General features: G+C 38.6%; 1 protein-coding gene across 1 annotated transcript in view; it reads right to left on the bottom strand.

Moving 5' to 3' along the window:
- Positions 1 to 12452, bottom strand: part of tfpia (tissue factor pathway inhibitor a) — a 37700-nt gene that overhangs the window by 15413 nt on the left and 9835 nt on the right. The gene's annotated exons all lie outside the window — the stretch shown is intronic.

Here is a 12452-nt window from a genome sequence, read left to right as displayed (position 1 = left end):
GCCAAAGTGGGAAGAAGACACAACGTTTAGCACTCAGCTTTTCCAAGAAAAGAAATTAGGCCATAGCATCAAACTCTAACCTCAGGCTTTGAGATAAGGTAAAGTTGCAAGCTAGTATAATTTCCAAAAGCCTTGAGTCGAAATGGTTTGACAGCTTAATGTTTTCAGACACTTGGTTGAAGAGTGAGACTGTGTGAAGGGTTTGTAAATGGCAAAGCATGGTAAGCTGTGTGACCTGACTGAACATTTAGATTGAATAATTAAAAACATGCAAATGTCTTGAAAGTCAGGGAACCCACTAACCCACATACTTAAATTAAAGTATATATTTCCTTAATAAAATAAATTCTGGTTTAGATGCAGGTATATAATGTGATTTTTATTGTCATATTGCGAATAAGGTATGGCCAGGGAGGTGCAGGTGGTAGCTGGAATGAAAATGGTGGAAATCTCACAGAATGCAGCACATTGCATTAGTTTGCACAGTAGCAGAAGATAAGCAGTGTATTGACCATATTGAGAGCCTGGAAGATTAGACTGTGTTTTAAATGAACTGCCCTGTTGTGCAGAGTCTGTTAAATCAATAGGGGGCATGGCAAAGACTCTGCTAGACAGAGACTAAGGTCACATTACTCATAATTGTCAAGATCAGATATAGTTAGATATAGATAGTTAGTAGACAATGAATTAGACCTGCATAGACACACTTCCCCACTGTCATCATCAATCATAAATGCTGGCTTTGTCAGATCCAAGAAATAGGTGAAATTAAATGCTTGGAGGTCTACTCATCACTGTTGTAAATGTTAAATCACTATCTGAGCGAGTTACTTTGAGACGGCTCTCTCTGGTCTCGTCCCTGCTGTATTTAGGTCAGGTCTCTGTTAGGACCGCCTGCACCAGTACGGTTACTTCAACACCCAGTCAGAAGGGAGGGATGTCTGTCCAAAGGGATTTGCAGATGGCCGCAGCTTGACTGCCAATATTTGAGAGAGTTTTTTCCTGAATTTCCTAACATTAAATAACCTTGATGTTACATGATCTGTTATTCAATGATTTCTACTTTTACTGCATTTTTCCAAACATTATAACAGAGAGGAGAAGTGAAAAGTGAAAGCTGGAATGTGGATGTAGGTTTTGGGTTGTGCTTTTATTAAACACTAAGCCAATAATCATTTTTAGCCATGTCTGTCCATTACTCTTGCTCAGACTGACTGGCTGATGGGGTGCTAATACATTTCAAATTGAGATCTATGGTCCCCAGCGGACAGAGCATCAACTGATTTTATTTTTTTTGCTACCATGGGGTTGACATTTTTTTGGATGGATCGTCATGATTTCTGTGACATATACATGGTGGACAGAGGATGAACCGTCTTAATTTTGATGGTAACTTTTCCTCTAGTGCCAACATCGGGTCAAAATTATATTTTTTTTGTCCAGTGTTTTGATTTACAAAGCTAAACTAAGATTGTGAAATTAAACCTGCAAAGCATCAGCATGTAAGCATGTTATTGTGCTGATAGACCAATAGCTCAAAACATTTCAGTGTTTGCACTTCACAAATCCACTAAGGTAGCTATTGACTTTGGGCATTTTCAGACCTGCGGGAATCTGACTCATCGGTTCATTTTCTTCCTTTAAGTGCAATCACTGCAATCGTACTTTGGACCAAAACAACTATACCTAGACCCTTTAAGGATCTCTGTCTGGTCACATGGTGCATTCATGGTCGGATCCTCTATCTGACCCAACAACTAGGCATACCCTATGAGTTTGAGTTAAGGTGCGCTTTGCATACTGGGATGAAGATAAGCAAAAGCAACATTTTCTAGCAACTAGTGGGAGAATGAATCAAGGTCAGACACTGACTGACCCAACAAAGAATGTTATTTTTGGCCAGAGGACCTTTTTCAGGACCTTGTTCCTGTGTTTACATTTATGCTTCTGGTCCAGACACAACTCAGAGTAAACTTTCGCACGTGTCATGTAGTTGGCATTTTTGTTGCATTTTTGCTTAGTTTTTTCTCCGTGTGAAATTTGAGATTGAGCTTTATGGTCCTCAGAGGATGTATCCACTGATTTTACTTTTTTACCACTATGAGGTTGACATGTTTTTTAGTGAAATGTCTGGACAACTACTGGATGGATCACCATGATTTCTGTCACTTATCCATGGTAGCCAGAGGATGAACTGTCTTAATTTTGATATTAACAATTCCTCTAGTGCCAACATCTGGATATGGTCTCTGTCTGGTCACATGGTGCATTCAATGTCGGATCCTCTATTCTAGCAACTAGTGGGAGAATGAATCAAGGTCGGACATTGACTGACGCAATAAAGAATGTTTTTTTTGGCCAGAGGACCTTTTTCAGGACCTTGTTCCTGTGTTTACATGTATGCTACTGGTCCAGACACAACTCAGATGAACAGAGTAAACTTTCTCACGTGGCTTGTAGTAATGCATTTTTGTTGCATTTTTGCTTCGATCTGAAAACAAATCTAGCAAACAAACTGATCTGAAAACAACCTTAGTGTTTTTGGACTGAGCATTTGGGCTTCTCTTTAAACACTAACCTGATGGCTTATGTTTGTCATTTTGAACCATTAAGGTAATTTAATCATTATCCAATTCAGTTTTTTCCACAGTGCCCGGAAAGCTTAGAAAGCAAACATTAAATCATCTTTCCCGCAAGGTACAAAGTTCCATCAAAACAGATCCCTTAATGGTAAGCACCCTGCCCTGGCCTTTCAGCACAGCAGTCACCAAACAATCCCTCTGCCAGACAAAGTAATGAGAGCAGCAGCTCGCCACTACAACTTGCCCTCCTGTCCACTTCCAATTTATAACCAGGGATTGGGGAAACCTATCAAATACTCCCAATCTACTTCTTTCCACCAGACCTGTGGTATTGCTATTGAATGTGGGATGTGAGGTGAGGGCAGCATGGCTTCCCTGCAGAGACTTGCTGTATTTTTTATTTACGTTCTTCCTGTCAAGGCTGATAAGCCGTAGCAGATTGGGTCGTCTAGCTTGGTAGAAATTACACAGCGACACAGGCCATCTGAGTCTTTTTGGTTATGTAAACATACCTCATTGCTGAATCTCACTGAACAAACTTTACAGAGATATAATGACAAGTTGAGATTGTTTCTCTTTTCTTTGTGATTGGATGCCTGAAGCTACCATGGCTGCAACAGAATAATTTCTTTTGAGAGGCAAAAGTACAGACTGGACTCTCATAAATAGGAATGTTAAATAAGCCAGAATTTCACTGCCCAAGGATCATTTGATATTGATTTGTACTATTATTTTCTGAGACAGACAAAGGTACAATAGCCGTGTGTTCTTCAATCACTGGAGTCCAATATCTAGACAAAAGGCATTGTGGGTCAAAAGAAACAACCAGAGACAATGTTAAGGGCCAAATTAAATCATTTTATCTGCACTGAAACTAGAAATTGATATGCAAATGTGCACCTTATGGACACATTCATGCATAGCAGACTTGCTCTTACTCTTAATATATACTCTATGCACTGTATTGACTGGACCGTAGAATAGTCTGAGATTTAATTATGAGCTAAATTTGAAGCTTAATCCATCCCTGTATTGAACTTTCTTGGTGTCATCAGGCAGTCCCTCATATGAGGCTGCTCAGTAGTTTCATACAGTGATATAAAAGCATGTGATTTTGTATTACCTTATGAACTGCAGCTTGGAGCAGCACCATGTCAGTTCAGTTAACCAGTAACAAATTTCATTCATTAAAAAAAAGACCTCTTTATAAAATTAATATGCTTTTAAATGGAATGTAAATAAACTTAGAAGATAGATAGAAGCTAGGTAGAAGGTTGCAGTGTCCATTGACCAGTACAGTCAGTCAACTGTATTGAATGAGCCTATTTACACAATACTGTAGAAAACCTTTAGGCACTTTAGATGTATAGATTCTTCTCCATCACACAGGATCGGTCTGATCGGTCACAATTCTGCAGCATGACAATGACCCCAAATATACAGCATAAAGAACTATCCTCGGCGGCAAGAAGAACAAAGACTCCTGCAACAGATGGACTCGCCCCCATAGACACCTGATCTCAACATTCAGTCTGACATTTCATGAAGAGACAGCAGCAAATTGAGATGCCAAAATCCACAGAATATCCCAGATGCTTTGAACAACCTACTTTGTATGAAGTTAATAATCTGATGAATAAAAACTATATGGCATTTACTTTTGGTGCCTACAATCTTTTCACAGTACTGCACACACACACACAGAGACACAGAGACACAGACACACACACACACACACACACACACACACATAGATTTAATATAAACTCATTTGCATTTACAGATTTGCACGTATTAGCACATCTCTTACGACAGCTCTGAATGCAGAAACCTTTCCGAGCAATCCCCAAATTCATCCAAAACTCCAGATCTGTCATCTAGAATAAATATAGTCACACAAGGTGAATAAATATAGTCAAACAATGCATCAGCAAAAACCTTGGAAGAGAACCAACAAATCAACCAGGTCTTTGAAATATGGACGATGCTGAATATGGAAACAGCTTTTAGATGCGTCAAATTTCCATTGGCAGGTAGTCTCCTGAGTATTGCTGACAGGCTCAGCTCAGCCAAGATTTGCACATACACTTGGATAAAGATCTGAGTTACTCAATATCTGCACTGTGCCAAGCACCCCTGTAATTCCTAATCTGGGCAGGTTGAATCAGTTTGAGGCCCAGTCCCAGCTTGTTTAGTGTACCAGAAGATTATCCTGTATCTTCATTTCTATGTCCTTTAGCGAAACGGACTTAAGCATCAACTTCACAACAGCTATGAAGTAAAAAAAGAAGAAAAAAAAACACAGAAAGAAAAGCCAAACAAGTCATGGATGATTCTGTTAAAGATAAAACACCATAAAGCACACACTGTTATCAAGATGACAGTAACGTACGATGTCCTAAAAAGATGAGCTGAAGAAAGTGAGACAGATGGAGAAAGAAAATAGAAAAAAAAGGAGCAGAGCAGTGCCACTGTGTTGACAGCTCCCATTTGTTAAGTCTTCTGCAGCCTTTAAACTTTACATTTCTCCCAACAGACTGAGTAGGGATGGTGACAATCCTGAACCAAAAAAACAACAACCTAAACAAAGCTCACTGTAACAAAGGCAAGAATATTGTACATAACACAATAATAACAATACAATACATAATAAGAATATTATGAAAAAAGCCCTTGGAAACAGCTGGTAGTGAGCTTATGATGTGTTTTCTTTGTTGAAGAGAGCCTACATACCAGCAGCTGTTTTAATTTGGCAACCTGATTATTGATATTAGTTTTAGTCAAACTTTAGTCAAAAAAAAAAAGCTTAATAGAATATAATTTTCAACATTTCATGAGCATGCTAGACTACATGTTTTCATAGTTTGTCTCACTTGTTATGTGGCCACTTCTAGTCCAATTCTCAATGGATTGTAGATGAATTTAGACCATAAATCATATAGGTGTTACATGTTGCCTTCAAGAAATGGTAACATCAGAGACATAATGGTGCTGATTGCAAAATACTTCATATTAACAGTAGTGGAGCGTGTAATTTAATCATATCAATAATATCATATTTCTTAACACATTTCAGCATCTGGATCTAAATTCACGTTAAAATACATGACTAATAATTTAGATTATTAATGATTGATTATTATTAATGTTTATGTGAGGATGACGTGTAAATTCAAAGTGAGTCACATCCATGATTACTGTGTTATCATGTAGGTATCAAGTACAACTTTACACCATCTGAAAATCTTCCATCCACTCATATCTGGTGATTAAACGTGTAACCATGCTGCAGTAATGTATGAGTGTACTCCAGGGAGTTTTAGTACCCCGTGACGTCACAGGTAGCTTTGTTTATAGGTGTTGCACACATCCTGGTGCAATAAACAGCACTGAAACTCAGATTTTCAGTCTGGTATTAGTTTCATTACTAAAATCATCATCAGCTGTTGTCTTAAATCCTCTTCTAAATGTTCCAAAAAGAAGCAACTTGTTGAAGAACTTGTTGTATGTTGAGCAGTTTGTAAAAACCTCTGAGGCGAATATGTGATATTTAGTTATATAATCAAAACTGACTTGATTTCACTACAACAATTTAGCTGCCAGTTAGAATTATGTGATATATCAAACAAACTGCACCGAAAACCTCTGCGGCGAAGCTATGAGAGTCTGGATGTGTTAAGAATTCTGTTTTCTTTTCTTAATTGTTATTTTAGTTTAACCAGTCATTAAAATGTGTGCCAAAGGATTCTCAGCATTGTCCCAAATCACAGTCCATTACTTTCAGTTGGTTACATAACGAGAACATACAATGCATTTAAACACTTGATAAAACCAGAGGCAGCATATTCAGGTTTTGACATTAAAAAAGTAAACACAACTTAAGTGATCATCACACAACATTGTTCGAATTCGACACACGTATACAATCTTAAGGTCAACTCTATCAGTAGTCAAGTTAGTCACCACCGTTGCTAGTCAACACCCTTTTCTATAGTGACTCACTTTGCTAAATGGTTCTTGAAGTGAAGAGTACAAATTCCTTTAAATTAGAGGGATGTGTGATCGTGTGTGCTTTGGTGAAGAAACCCAAAGGGTGCATCAAGTGCGCCAGTGTAGATAGTCTTTCAATGTAAGAGCCATTATCATTGTTTACCAGAGCCATACCCTAAGGCCAGCGGACAAAGGGCTGAGGATGAGTCAGAGCCTGTCCCTAGGTTTTACAGTTGAACTCTGAACAAACGAGGCTACTATGAGTGTATGTATTTGTGTGTCTTAGTATGTGTGACATTTTCTAAAAACATGTATTACATTTATTTTTGTATGTGGGATTCAAGGTTGTCATTCTATTTAAAAGACAACAAAGAGCTCTGAACAGAGTAATGTATTGACGCAAAAACTCTGCATACAAACACAAAATTCTTGTTCTGTAGACTGCTGCATTGTGGGTTACATTTTACCGAAATATTGTTAGGCTAGCAAGCTTCTATCTGTCCATCTGACCACAGTTAGCAGTACCAAAAGTGACCATTAAATCCAGCTGATCATTCAACAGTATCGTGCTGTCTCATTTTTTTTGCTGTAATTGAGGACCATATGTTGGCAGACACATCTCAGCTCCTGACAAATGTCTCCCAACATATTTATCAAAGATATTGACAAGACACATTCATCTGTCAAGAGGCCAAGTAATACGGTGTCACTGTGTGTCATGTGTCATGTCTTGTAGGCTGGCCTCCAAACGAATTCTGAAAAATGTTGGGGCAAAGATATTTTCCTGGCTTGCAGAGTGACTGCTTCCAAGAGCTTGACAGGAGAGTGAGTATGTGTGAAAAACTGAATAAATAAAGGAAGGCCTCTTACTCATCTCATCAAAAACATACGTGGGTGTTTAATTTTTTCAAAGGAAAAGGCTTCAAGGATGATGACTTACCAATAGGTTGCCATATCTATCTCAGGTTATCCTTTCGCATTGCCCAGTAAGATGCAAGGATCCTGTAACCAGAGCCAGTTTAAATGACCTAACATCTGCTTGTTAATGCTGCTTTTGGTTGAGATGGTAAACTGTTGTGAATGTATCTACTGTATATAGACTACTGTATTTGCAAGACATTAAATCTGGTGTCTTGTTTTTTTGTTTAAAGTGCCTTCAAAATGTCTTGTTTTCCCAAATCTCTACTAATCTAGGTCATTTAAATCTAGATTATATGCTATGTACAAGTATGTTGTATTTCAAAGATGTTGGTTGTTTATTTAAAATCACCTTCACCAACAATTCTCTATGTGATAGTCAGACCTCTGAGTCGAAAAAAAACATTACCAGTACTTCATTTTATATAGAACAGATGCAGAGAAGAAAAACAACTCTATTATACTACTATTATATTTATTCAAATGGCATATAAAATCATGTCATAATGATAAATGGCTTATTTTTTTCTCTTTTACTCGCATTTTTACCACATAAACTCCACAGTTCAACAAAGTTCAGAAAGAAAACTGGGGCTGCTGTGTTGGGTCAAACTTGTGAGCACTGTGGTTCATGACGTTAACATATGCAAGTATTGTGAAACAGTGGATTCACTTTAGATTTTACGATAGGGGATTCTGAGAAATTGGATGAAATACAAGAAGAGTGAACATCTTGTCACAACACTAAAAAGAAGTAAGGGGGTAGATATCACGGTCGTGTGAGTGACTACAAAGCTTCTAAAGAGCGGACGAGCCAAAAAGAAACTGCTAGCAAACCCGACATTGACTTTTGAGCCCTTATATAGAAAGATGACCTCATTCCCGCAGTAATCTTGCATACAGCAGTTACATGGCACTTCATGTGAGGAGATCAAAGTGGGTTTCAAGTACCATCCAAAGCACTTTCTCCAGCATATCAAAGGAATCCCACTGAAACATGGACATGCTCATGCCTCCAGGAGAAATCTGTCGCTGTTTCTATGAACAATAAAGCTTTGAGAGCCCACATTGTGTGGTTGAGAGATGGATTGGGGGCTACCCTGAAGACTGAGTCACCTACTTGTGGTAGGGCAGCAACAAGCTTAGTCCTGTATGGCTCAGTACATAGAGCATGACACAAACTCTGCAGGATCGGTGGTTGGATTCTTCCTAGAAACACCCCATATGGAAAAACTTGGCACTCATGGTACAATGATATGAAAGATCATACAATATCTTTTACCATAAACTTGGCCTGCAGATCTCTGTACAAACCATCATGTATTTTATCAAGTACTGCTAAAAAAGATTGCGACAGTGCTCTCAGTTTTACCCTAGTAGTGCTGCAGGGAAACCTTCTTAATTATCTAAAAGGCTTGTGAGATCCATGCATTTTTAATCAGAGCCTGCGTGTTGGTGTGGCAGGTGGTGAGGGAGGAGGGATGCATTGAGTGAATTAATTGTTGCTCCACAATTCGATAGCTTTTGTAGACCCATTTGTCCGTGCCAAGCCAGATTTCATCTCGGCTTGCCTTTTTTTCCAGCGACAACTTCTGAAGGTGTTTTTGTCTTGCTTTTGTTGGACAGAAAAAAAATCAAAACTTTCTGTCTGGCTTTTTTATGGCTTGAACTTTTCTGTATCTAGCAGCTGCAAACTGGAAAAGGTGTTTTTTTTCATTTTTATCAGATCCAACTCTCTTTTCTCCAATGTCAGCTCAGTGGTGGAAATTTACACACCCTCCCTTTGCAACGACATTATCTTTTCCTTGCTATATCTTACTTGAGCCCCTACCTGTTTCCCACTTGCTCTCGATAACAGAACAATAGTGAGAACCAGAAATCCCTCTTGCTTCAGTGATTCTGCCAAATCCGTGCTTTGACATTTGCAAAGTCCAAGCGCTGCCCAACCAAACAATCCCACTCAATGCCAATTAAGAGTCTGTCTCGGCTGGTTTTCAGCCAATCAATTGTACAAAGTGGATTTCCTGGACTACGCTCTAAGGGGGGTGTGTGATTAGCTGAGCTGCAGGTTGGTGACAGATATCCCCAAACTGGTCATGCCTTTGCAAAGAAATCAAGCATGCATCTGTAGGAGCAAAATGGTGTTGAGCTCTTTCTTCTTCTTCTTCTTCTTCTTGACAGAAGATGGCAACTTCTCAGCCCAGAAGGAGCATATGGCAAATGATGACGTGGACATACGTTTACCATAAGTCGCACAGGCCTCAAGGGGGAAGAAGTACCAAGACACCATCTGCCAAACTGAGGGAGTCCCAATTATAAAACATTGAGTGAATTATTCATTGCATCCCTAGCAATAACAACCGAATGATTCACAATAACAGAGGTGTTCAAACCACTCATTTAAAATGCTTGGAAAATCTGTTACAAGTGTGCTTCAAGGAGCAGAGAACAGAGGAAACAGAAGAGAGAAAAGATTCAATGGAAATCAGTCCTTGGCTAGCCGGACAATATGATTAAGGGGGAGTGAATTTTTAACAAGTACTTTAGACCTGACAGTAAAATATTTAAGTGTTTCAGTTGTGTTTACTCTGTGGAATGTCTATGGAGCTTCAGTGCCAGTGCCATCTGCTTCTGAATATCTATCTCCTGTATATAAACTCTGTTTGTTTATCCAGCTCATGTACCAAATGATTTATTTGTCTCTGATCTTTAAGACTTAAATCACACTAAGCTCCTTTTTTATATTTGTGTTGGATATTAGATTATCTCAACCAGAGATGTGAGGAAAATCTCATTGTACACTAATTTCCTGCATGCAATTACAACTCAAAGTGGATGAAACTAAGCTGGAGTAGAATTTCAGAGGCTTCTGTCCAACACATTGTGGAAGAAGGACAACACTGGAATGATCAAAGATAACAGTCCACACCACCAAAGGGGACAATCTCAAAGCCTTTTAGGGCCAATATAATGAGTGGCTGCACCTGTGCTGGCGTCTGCCCTCTGACACTGTTTGTTTAAGACACTGACCCACAAAAATGGGAGACCAGCCAAGCCTGCACCATTGTAGGTTATTCACTCTCACGTACTGTGGTGTTGTTGTCATCAGGAGCCACCAGACTGATCATAACTCTCTGATTCTCTCCAAGAGAGCAGCACTCAGAGGCAGCGGTGGGAAAACACAGGGTTGCGGTCTTGGTCATCATGATGTCATACCAGACAGCACAGAGGCCAAAGTTCAAACAAATTAACTGCAACCTGAAATAGATGGAAATGCTATGTAGAAACCAGCCATATGTCATTATATATATATATATATCATTTCAGGCACAGCTATTACATTACACTGTTGGACAGTGTCCTTTTTGTCACCTTGTGCTGCTGTTCATCACACTGTAGATCAATCCTAATTACAGCATACACACAAACACATTTTAAATCAATGCATAAGGGTCGCCTATGTAGCACACACATAGCATGCAAAGTAATCTCATCCAGTTCACTCTCAATAGTGCATCCATAAGTGGCAGTGAAGACATATTGCACAGCCATTAGGCCAATGTAATGTTCTGGTCTTAAGTAGCTTGACTTCTACTTAGTCTATACTGAGGGGATATCAATGTTCTACCAAACAATAAAAGCTTGAATAAGATATAAAGGAAATGCATACTGTACTGCATATAGAGTTCCTGGAGAGGTGAATAATCTTTGACTCCTATTATTTTCAATGAAGAGCGACCAGAAGAGTAATTTAAGATTTTAATTATGCTGAATAATTATAACAAGAAGATATTTTATCTTAGTATACTTTGAAGAAACTATCACCCAGGACCCTTCCTCTACCACTCATTCATATTCAGATTCATATCATTCATTTATTCTCGGCCACTCATTCAAACAATGACAAACTGTTCACATGAAGGCGCAATATTAGCCCTTGAGTGTTGTTACATATCTGCTGGGAAATCTAATCGTTTTCTTCAGGGTTTCACTTTTCAAATCTTAAAACATCCATACTTCAGTCTTTGCAATAATGTGATATTGTGTTATCTCACTGTAATACCATGAATTCAGTATGAATTCAATATAAGCCTTTTCCCATCTCTACCATCACACCATTGCAATGTGTAAGCCGTGTCACTGGCAGGAAATCACATGATTCCTGCAGGATAGGACCACACATTAGGTTTTTCAAGAGCAGCCACTGAGATCATCACCCATTAGATAATAAAAACCTGTTGTTTTTTAAATTACAAGCATCGCATGTTGAGTTTTTGCATGACTGTTTTTTCCCCCCCTAAATCTTCAATACTCTAAATACAATAAAGCTGTCATTTTTCATATTTTTAATGGACTTTCAATCACTTTACAGCTACAGCCGTGAATGTTTGTGTCTTAGCCTTCTCTCCTTTGATGTGGATCTGATTACACAGCTGAATCAATGGGACAGACAGAAAGCAAGACCAAGTGGCTCATTCCCCGTCTGTACAAATGTCATCCTCGACCGGTTGTACTGTAGATGCACTCTTGATTAGATGAGAGGATCAATACTGTAGTCCTTTCCTGTGATGTAGGTTATCATTCAAAGAATACGAACGAGAAAAAAGGGGGGAATGCTTCTTTCATTGGCAATTGGCAAGTTTCAATGAGACTGAGTTTAGTTTGACAGCATGCTTTCCTGTGAGGGATTAACCTTGTTGCTGATGGGTTCACACGTAGGAAGCAAATGATTAAACATGAAACACCTCAAGTTAAACTGAGATTTTTTTTTATCTTCACATGTTCCTGCGATTATTGTAGAATTTGCATCAGAAAAGATTACGGACGAGTCACCAGTTTTGTAGAAAGAGATGAATACTGAAAACAGTGCCTATTTTAAGCCTAGAAAGGTTACTGATTTAAAACTAACAAAACAAGAACAAAAACCTTTTGTCAAAACACAGCAAATACAATTTTAATGAC

This window comes from Scomber japonicus, chromosome 11 (genome assembly GCF_027409825.1).
Source record: "Scomber japonicus isolate fScoJap1 chromosome 11, fScoJap1.pri, whole genome shotgun sequence".
Taxonomy (NCBI): Eukaryota; Metazoa; Chordata; class Actinopteri; order Scombriformes; family Scombridae; genus Scomber; species Scomber japonicus.
The sequence above is the reverse complement of the archived record's forward strand: the minus strand, read 5'-3'. Positions and strand labels throughout refer to the sequence as shown.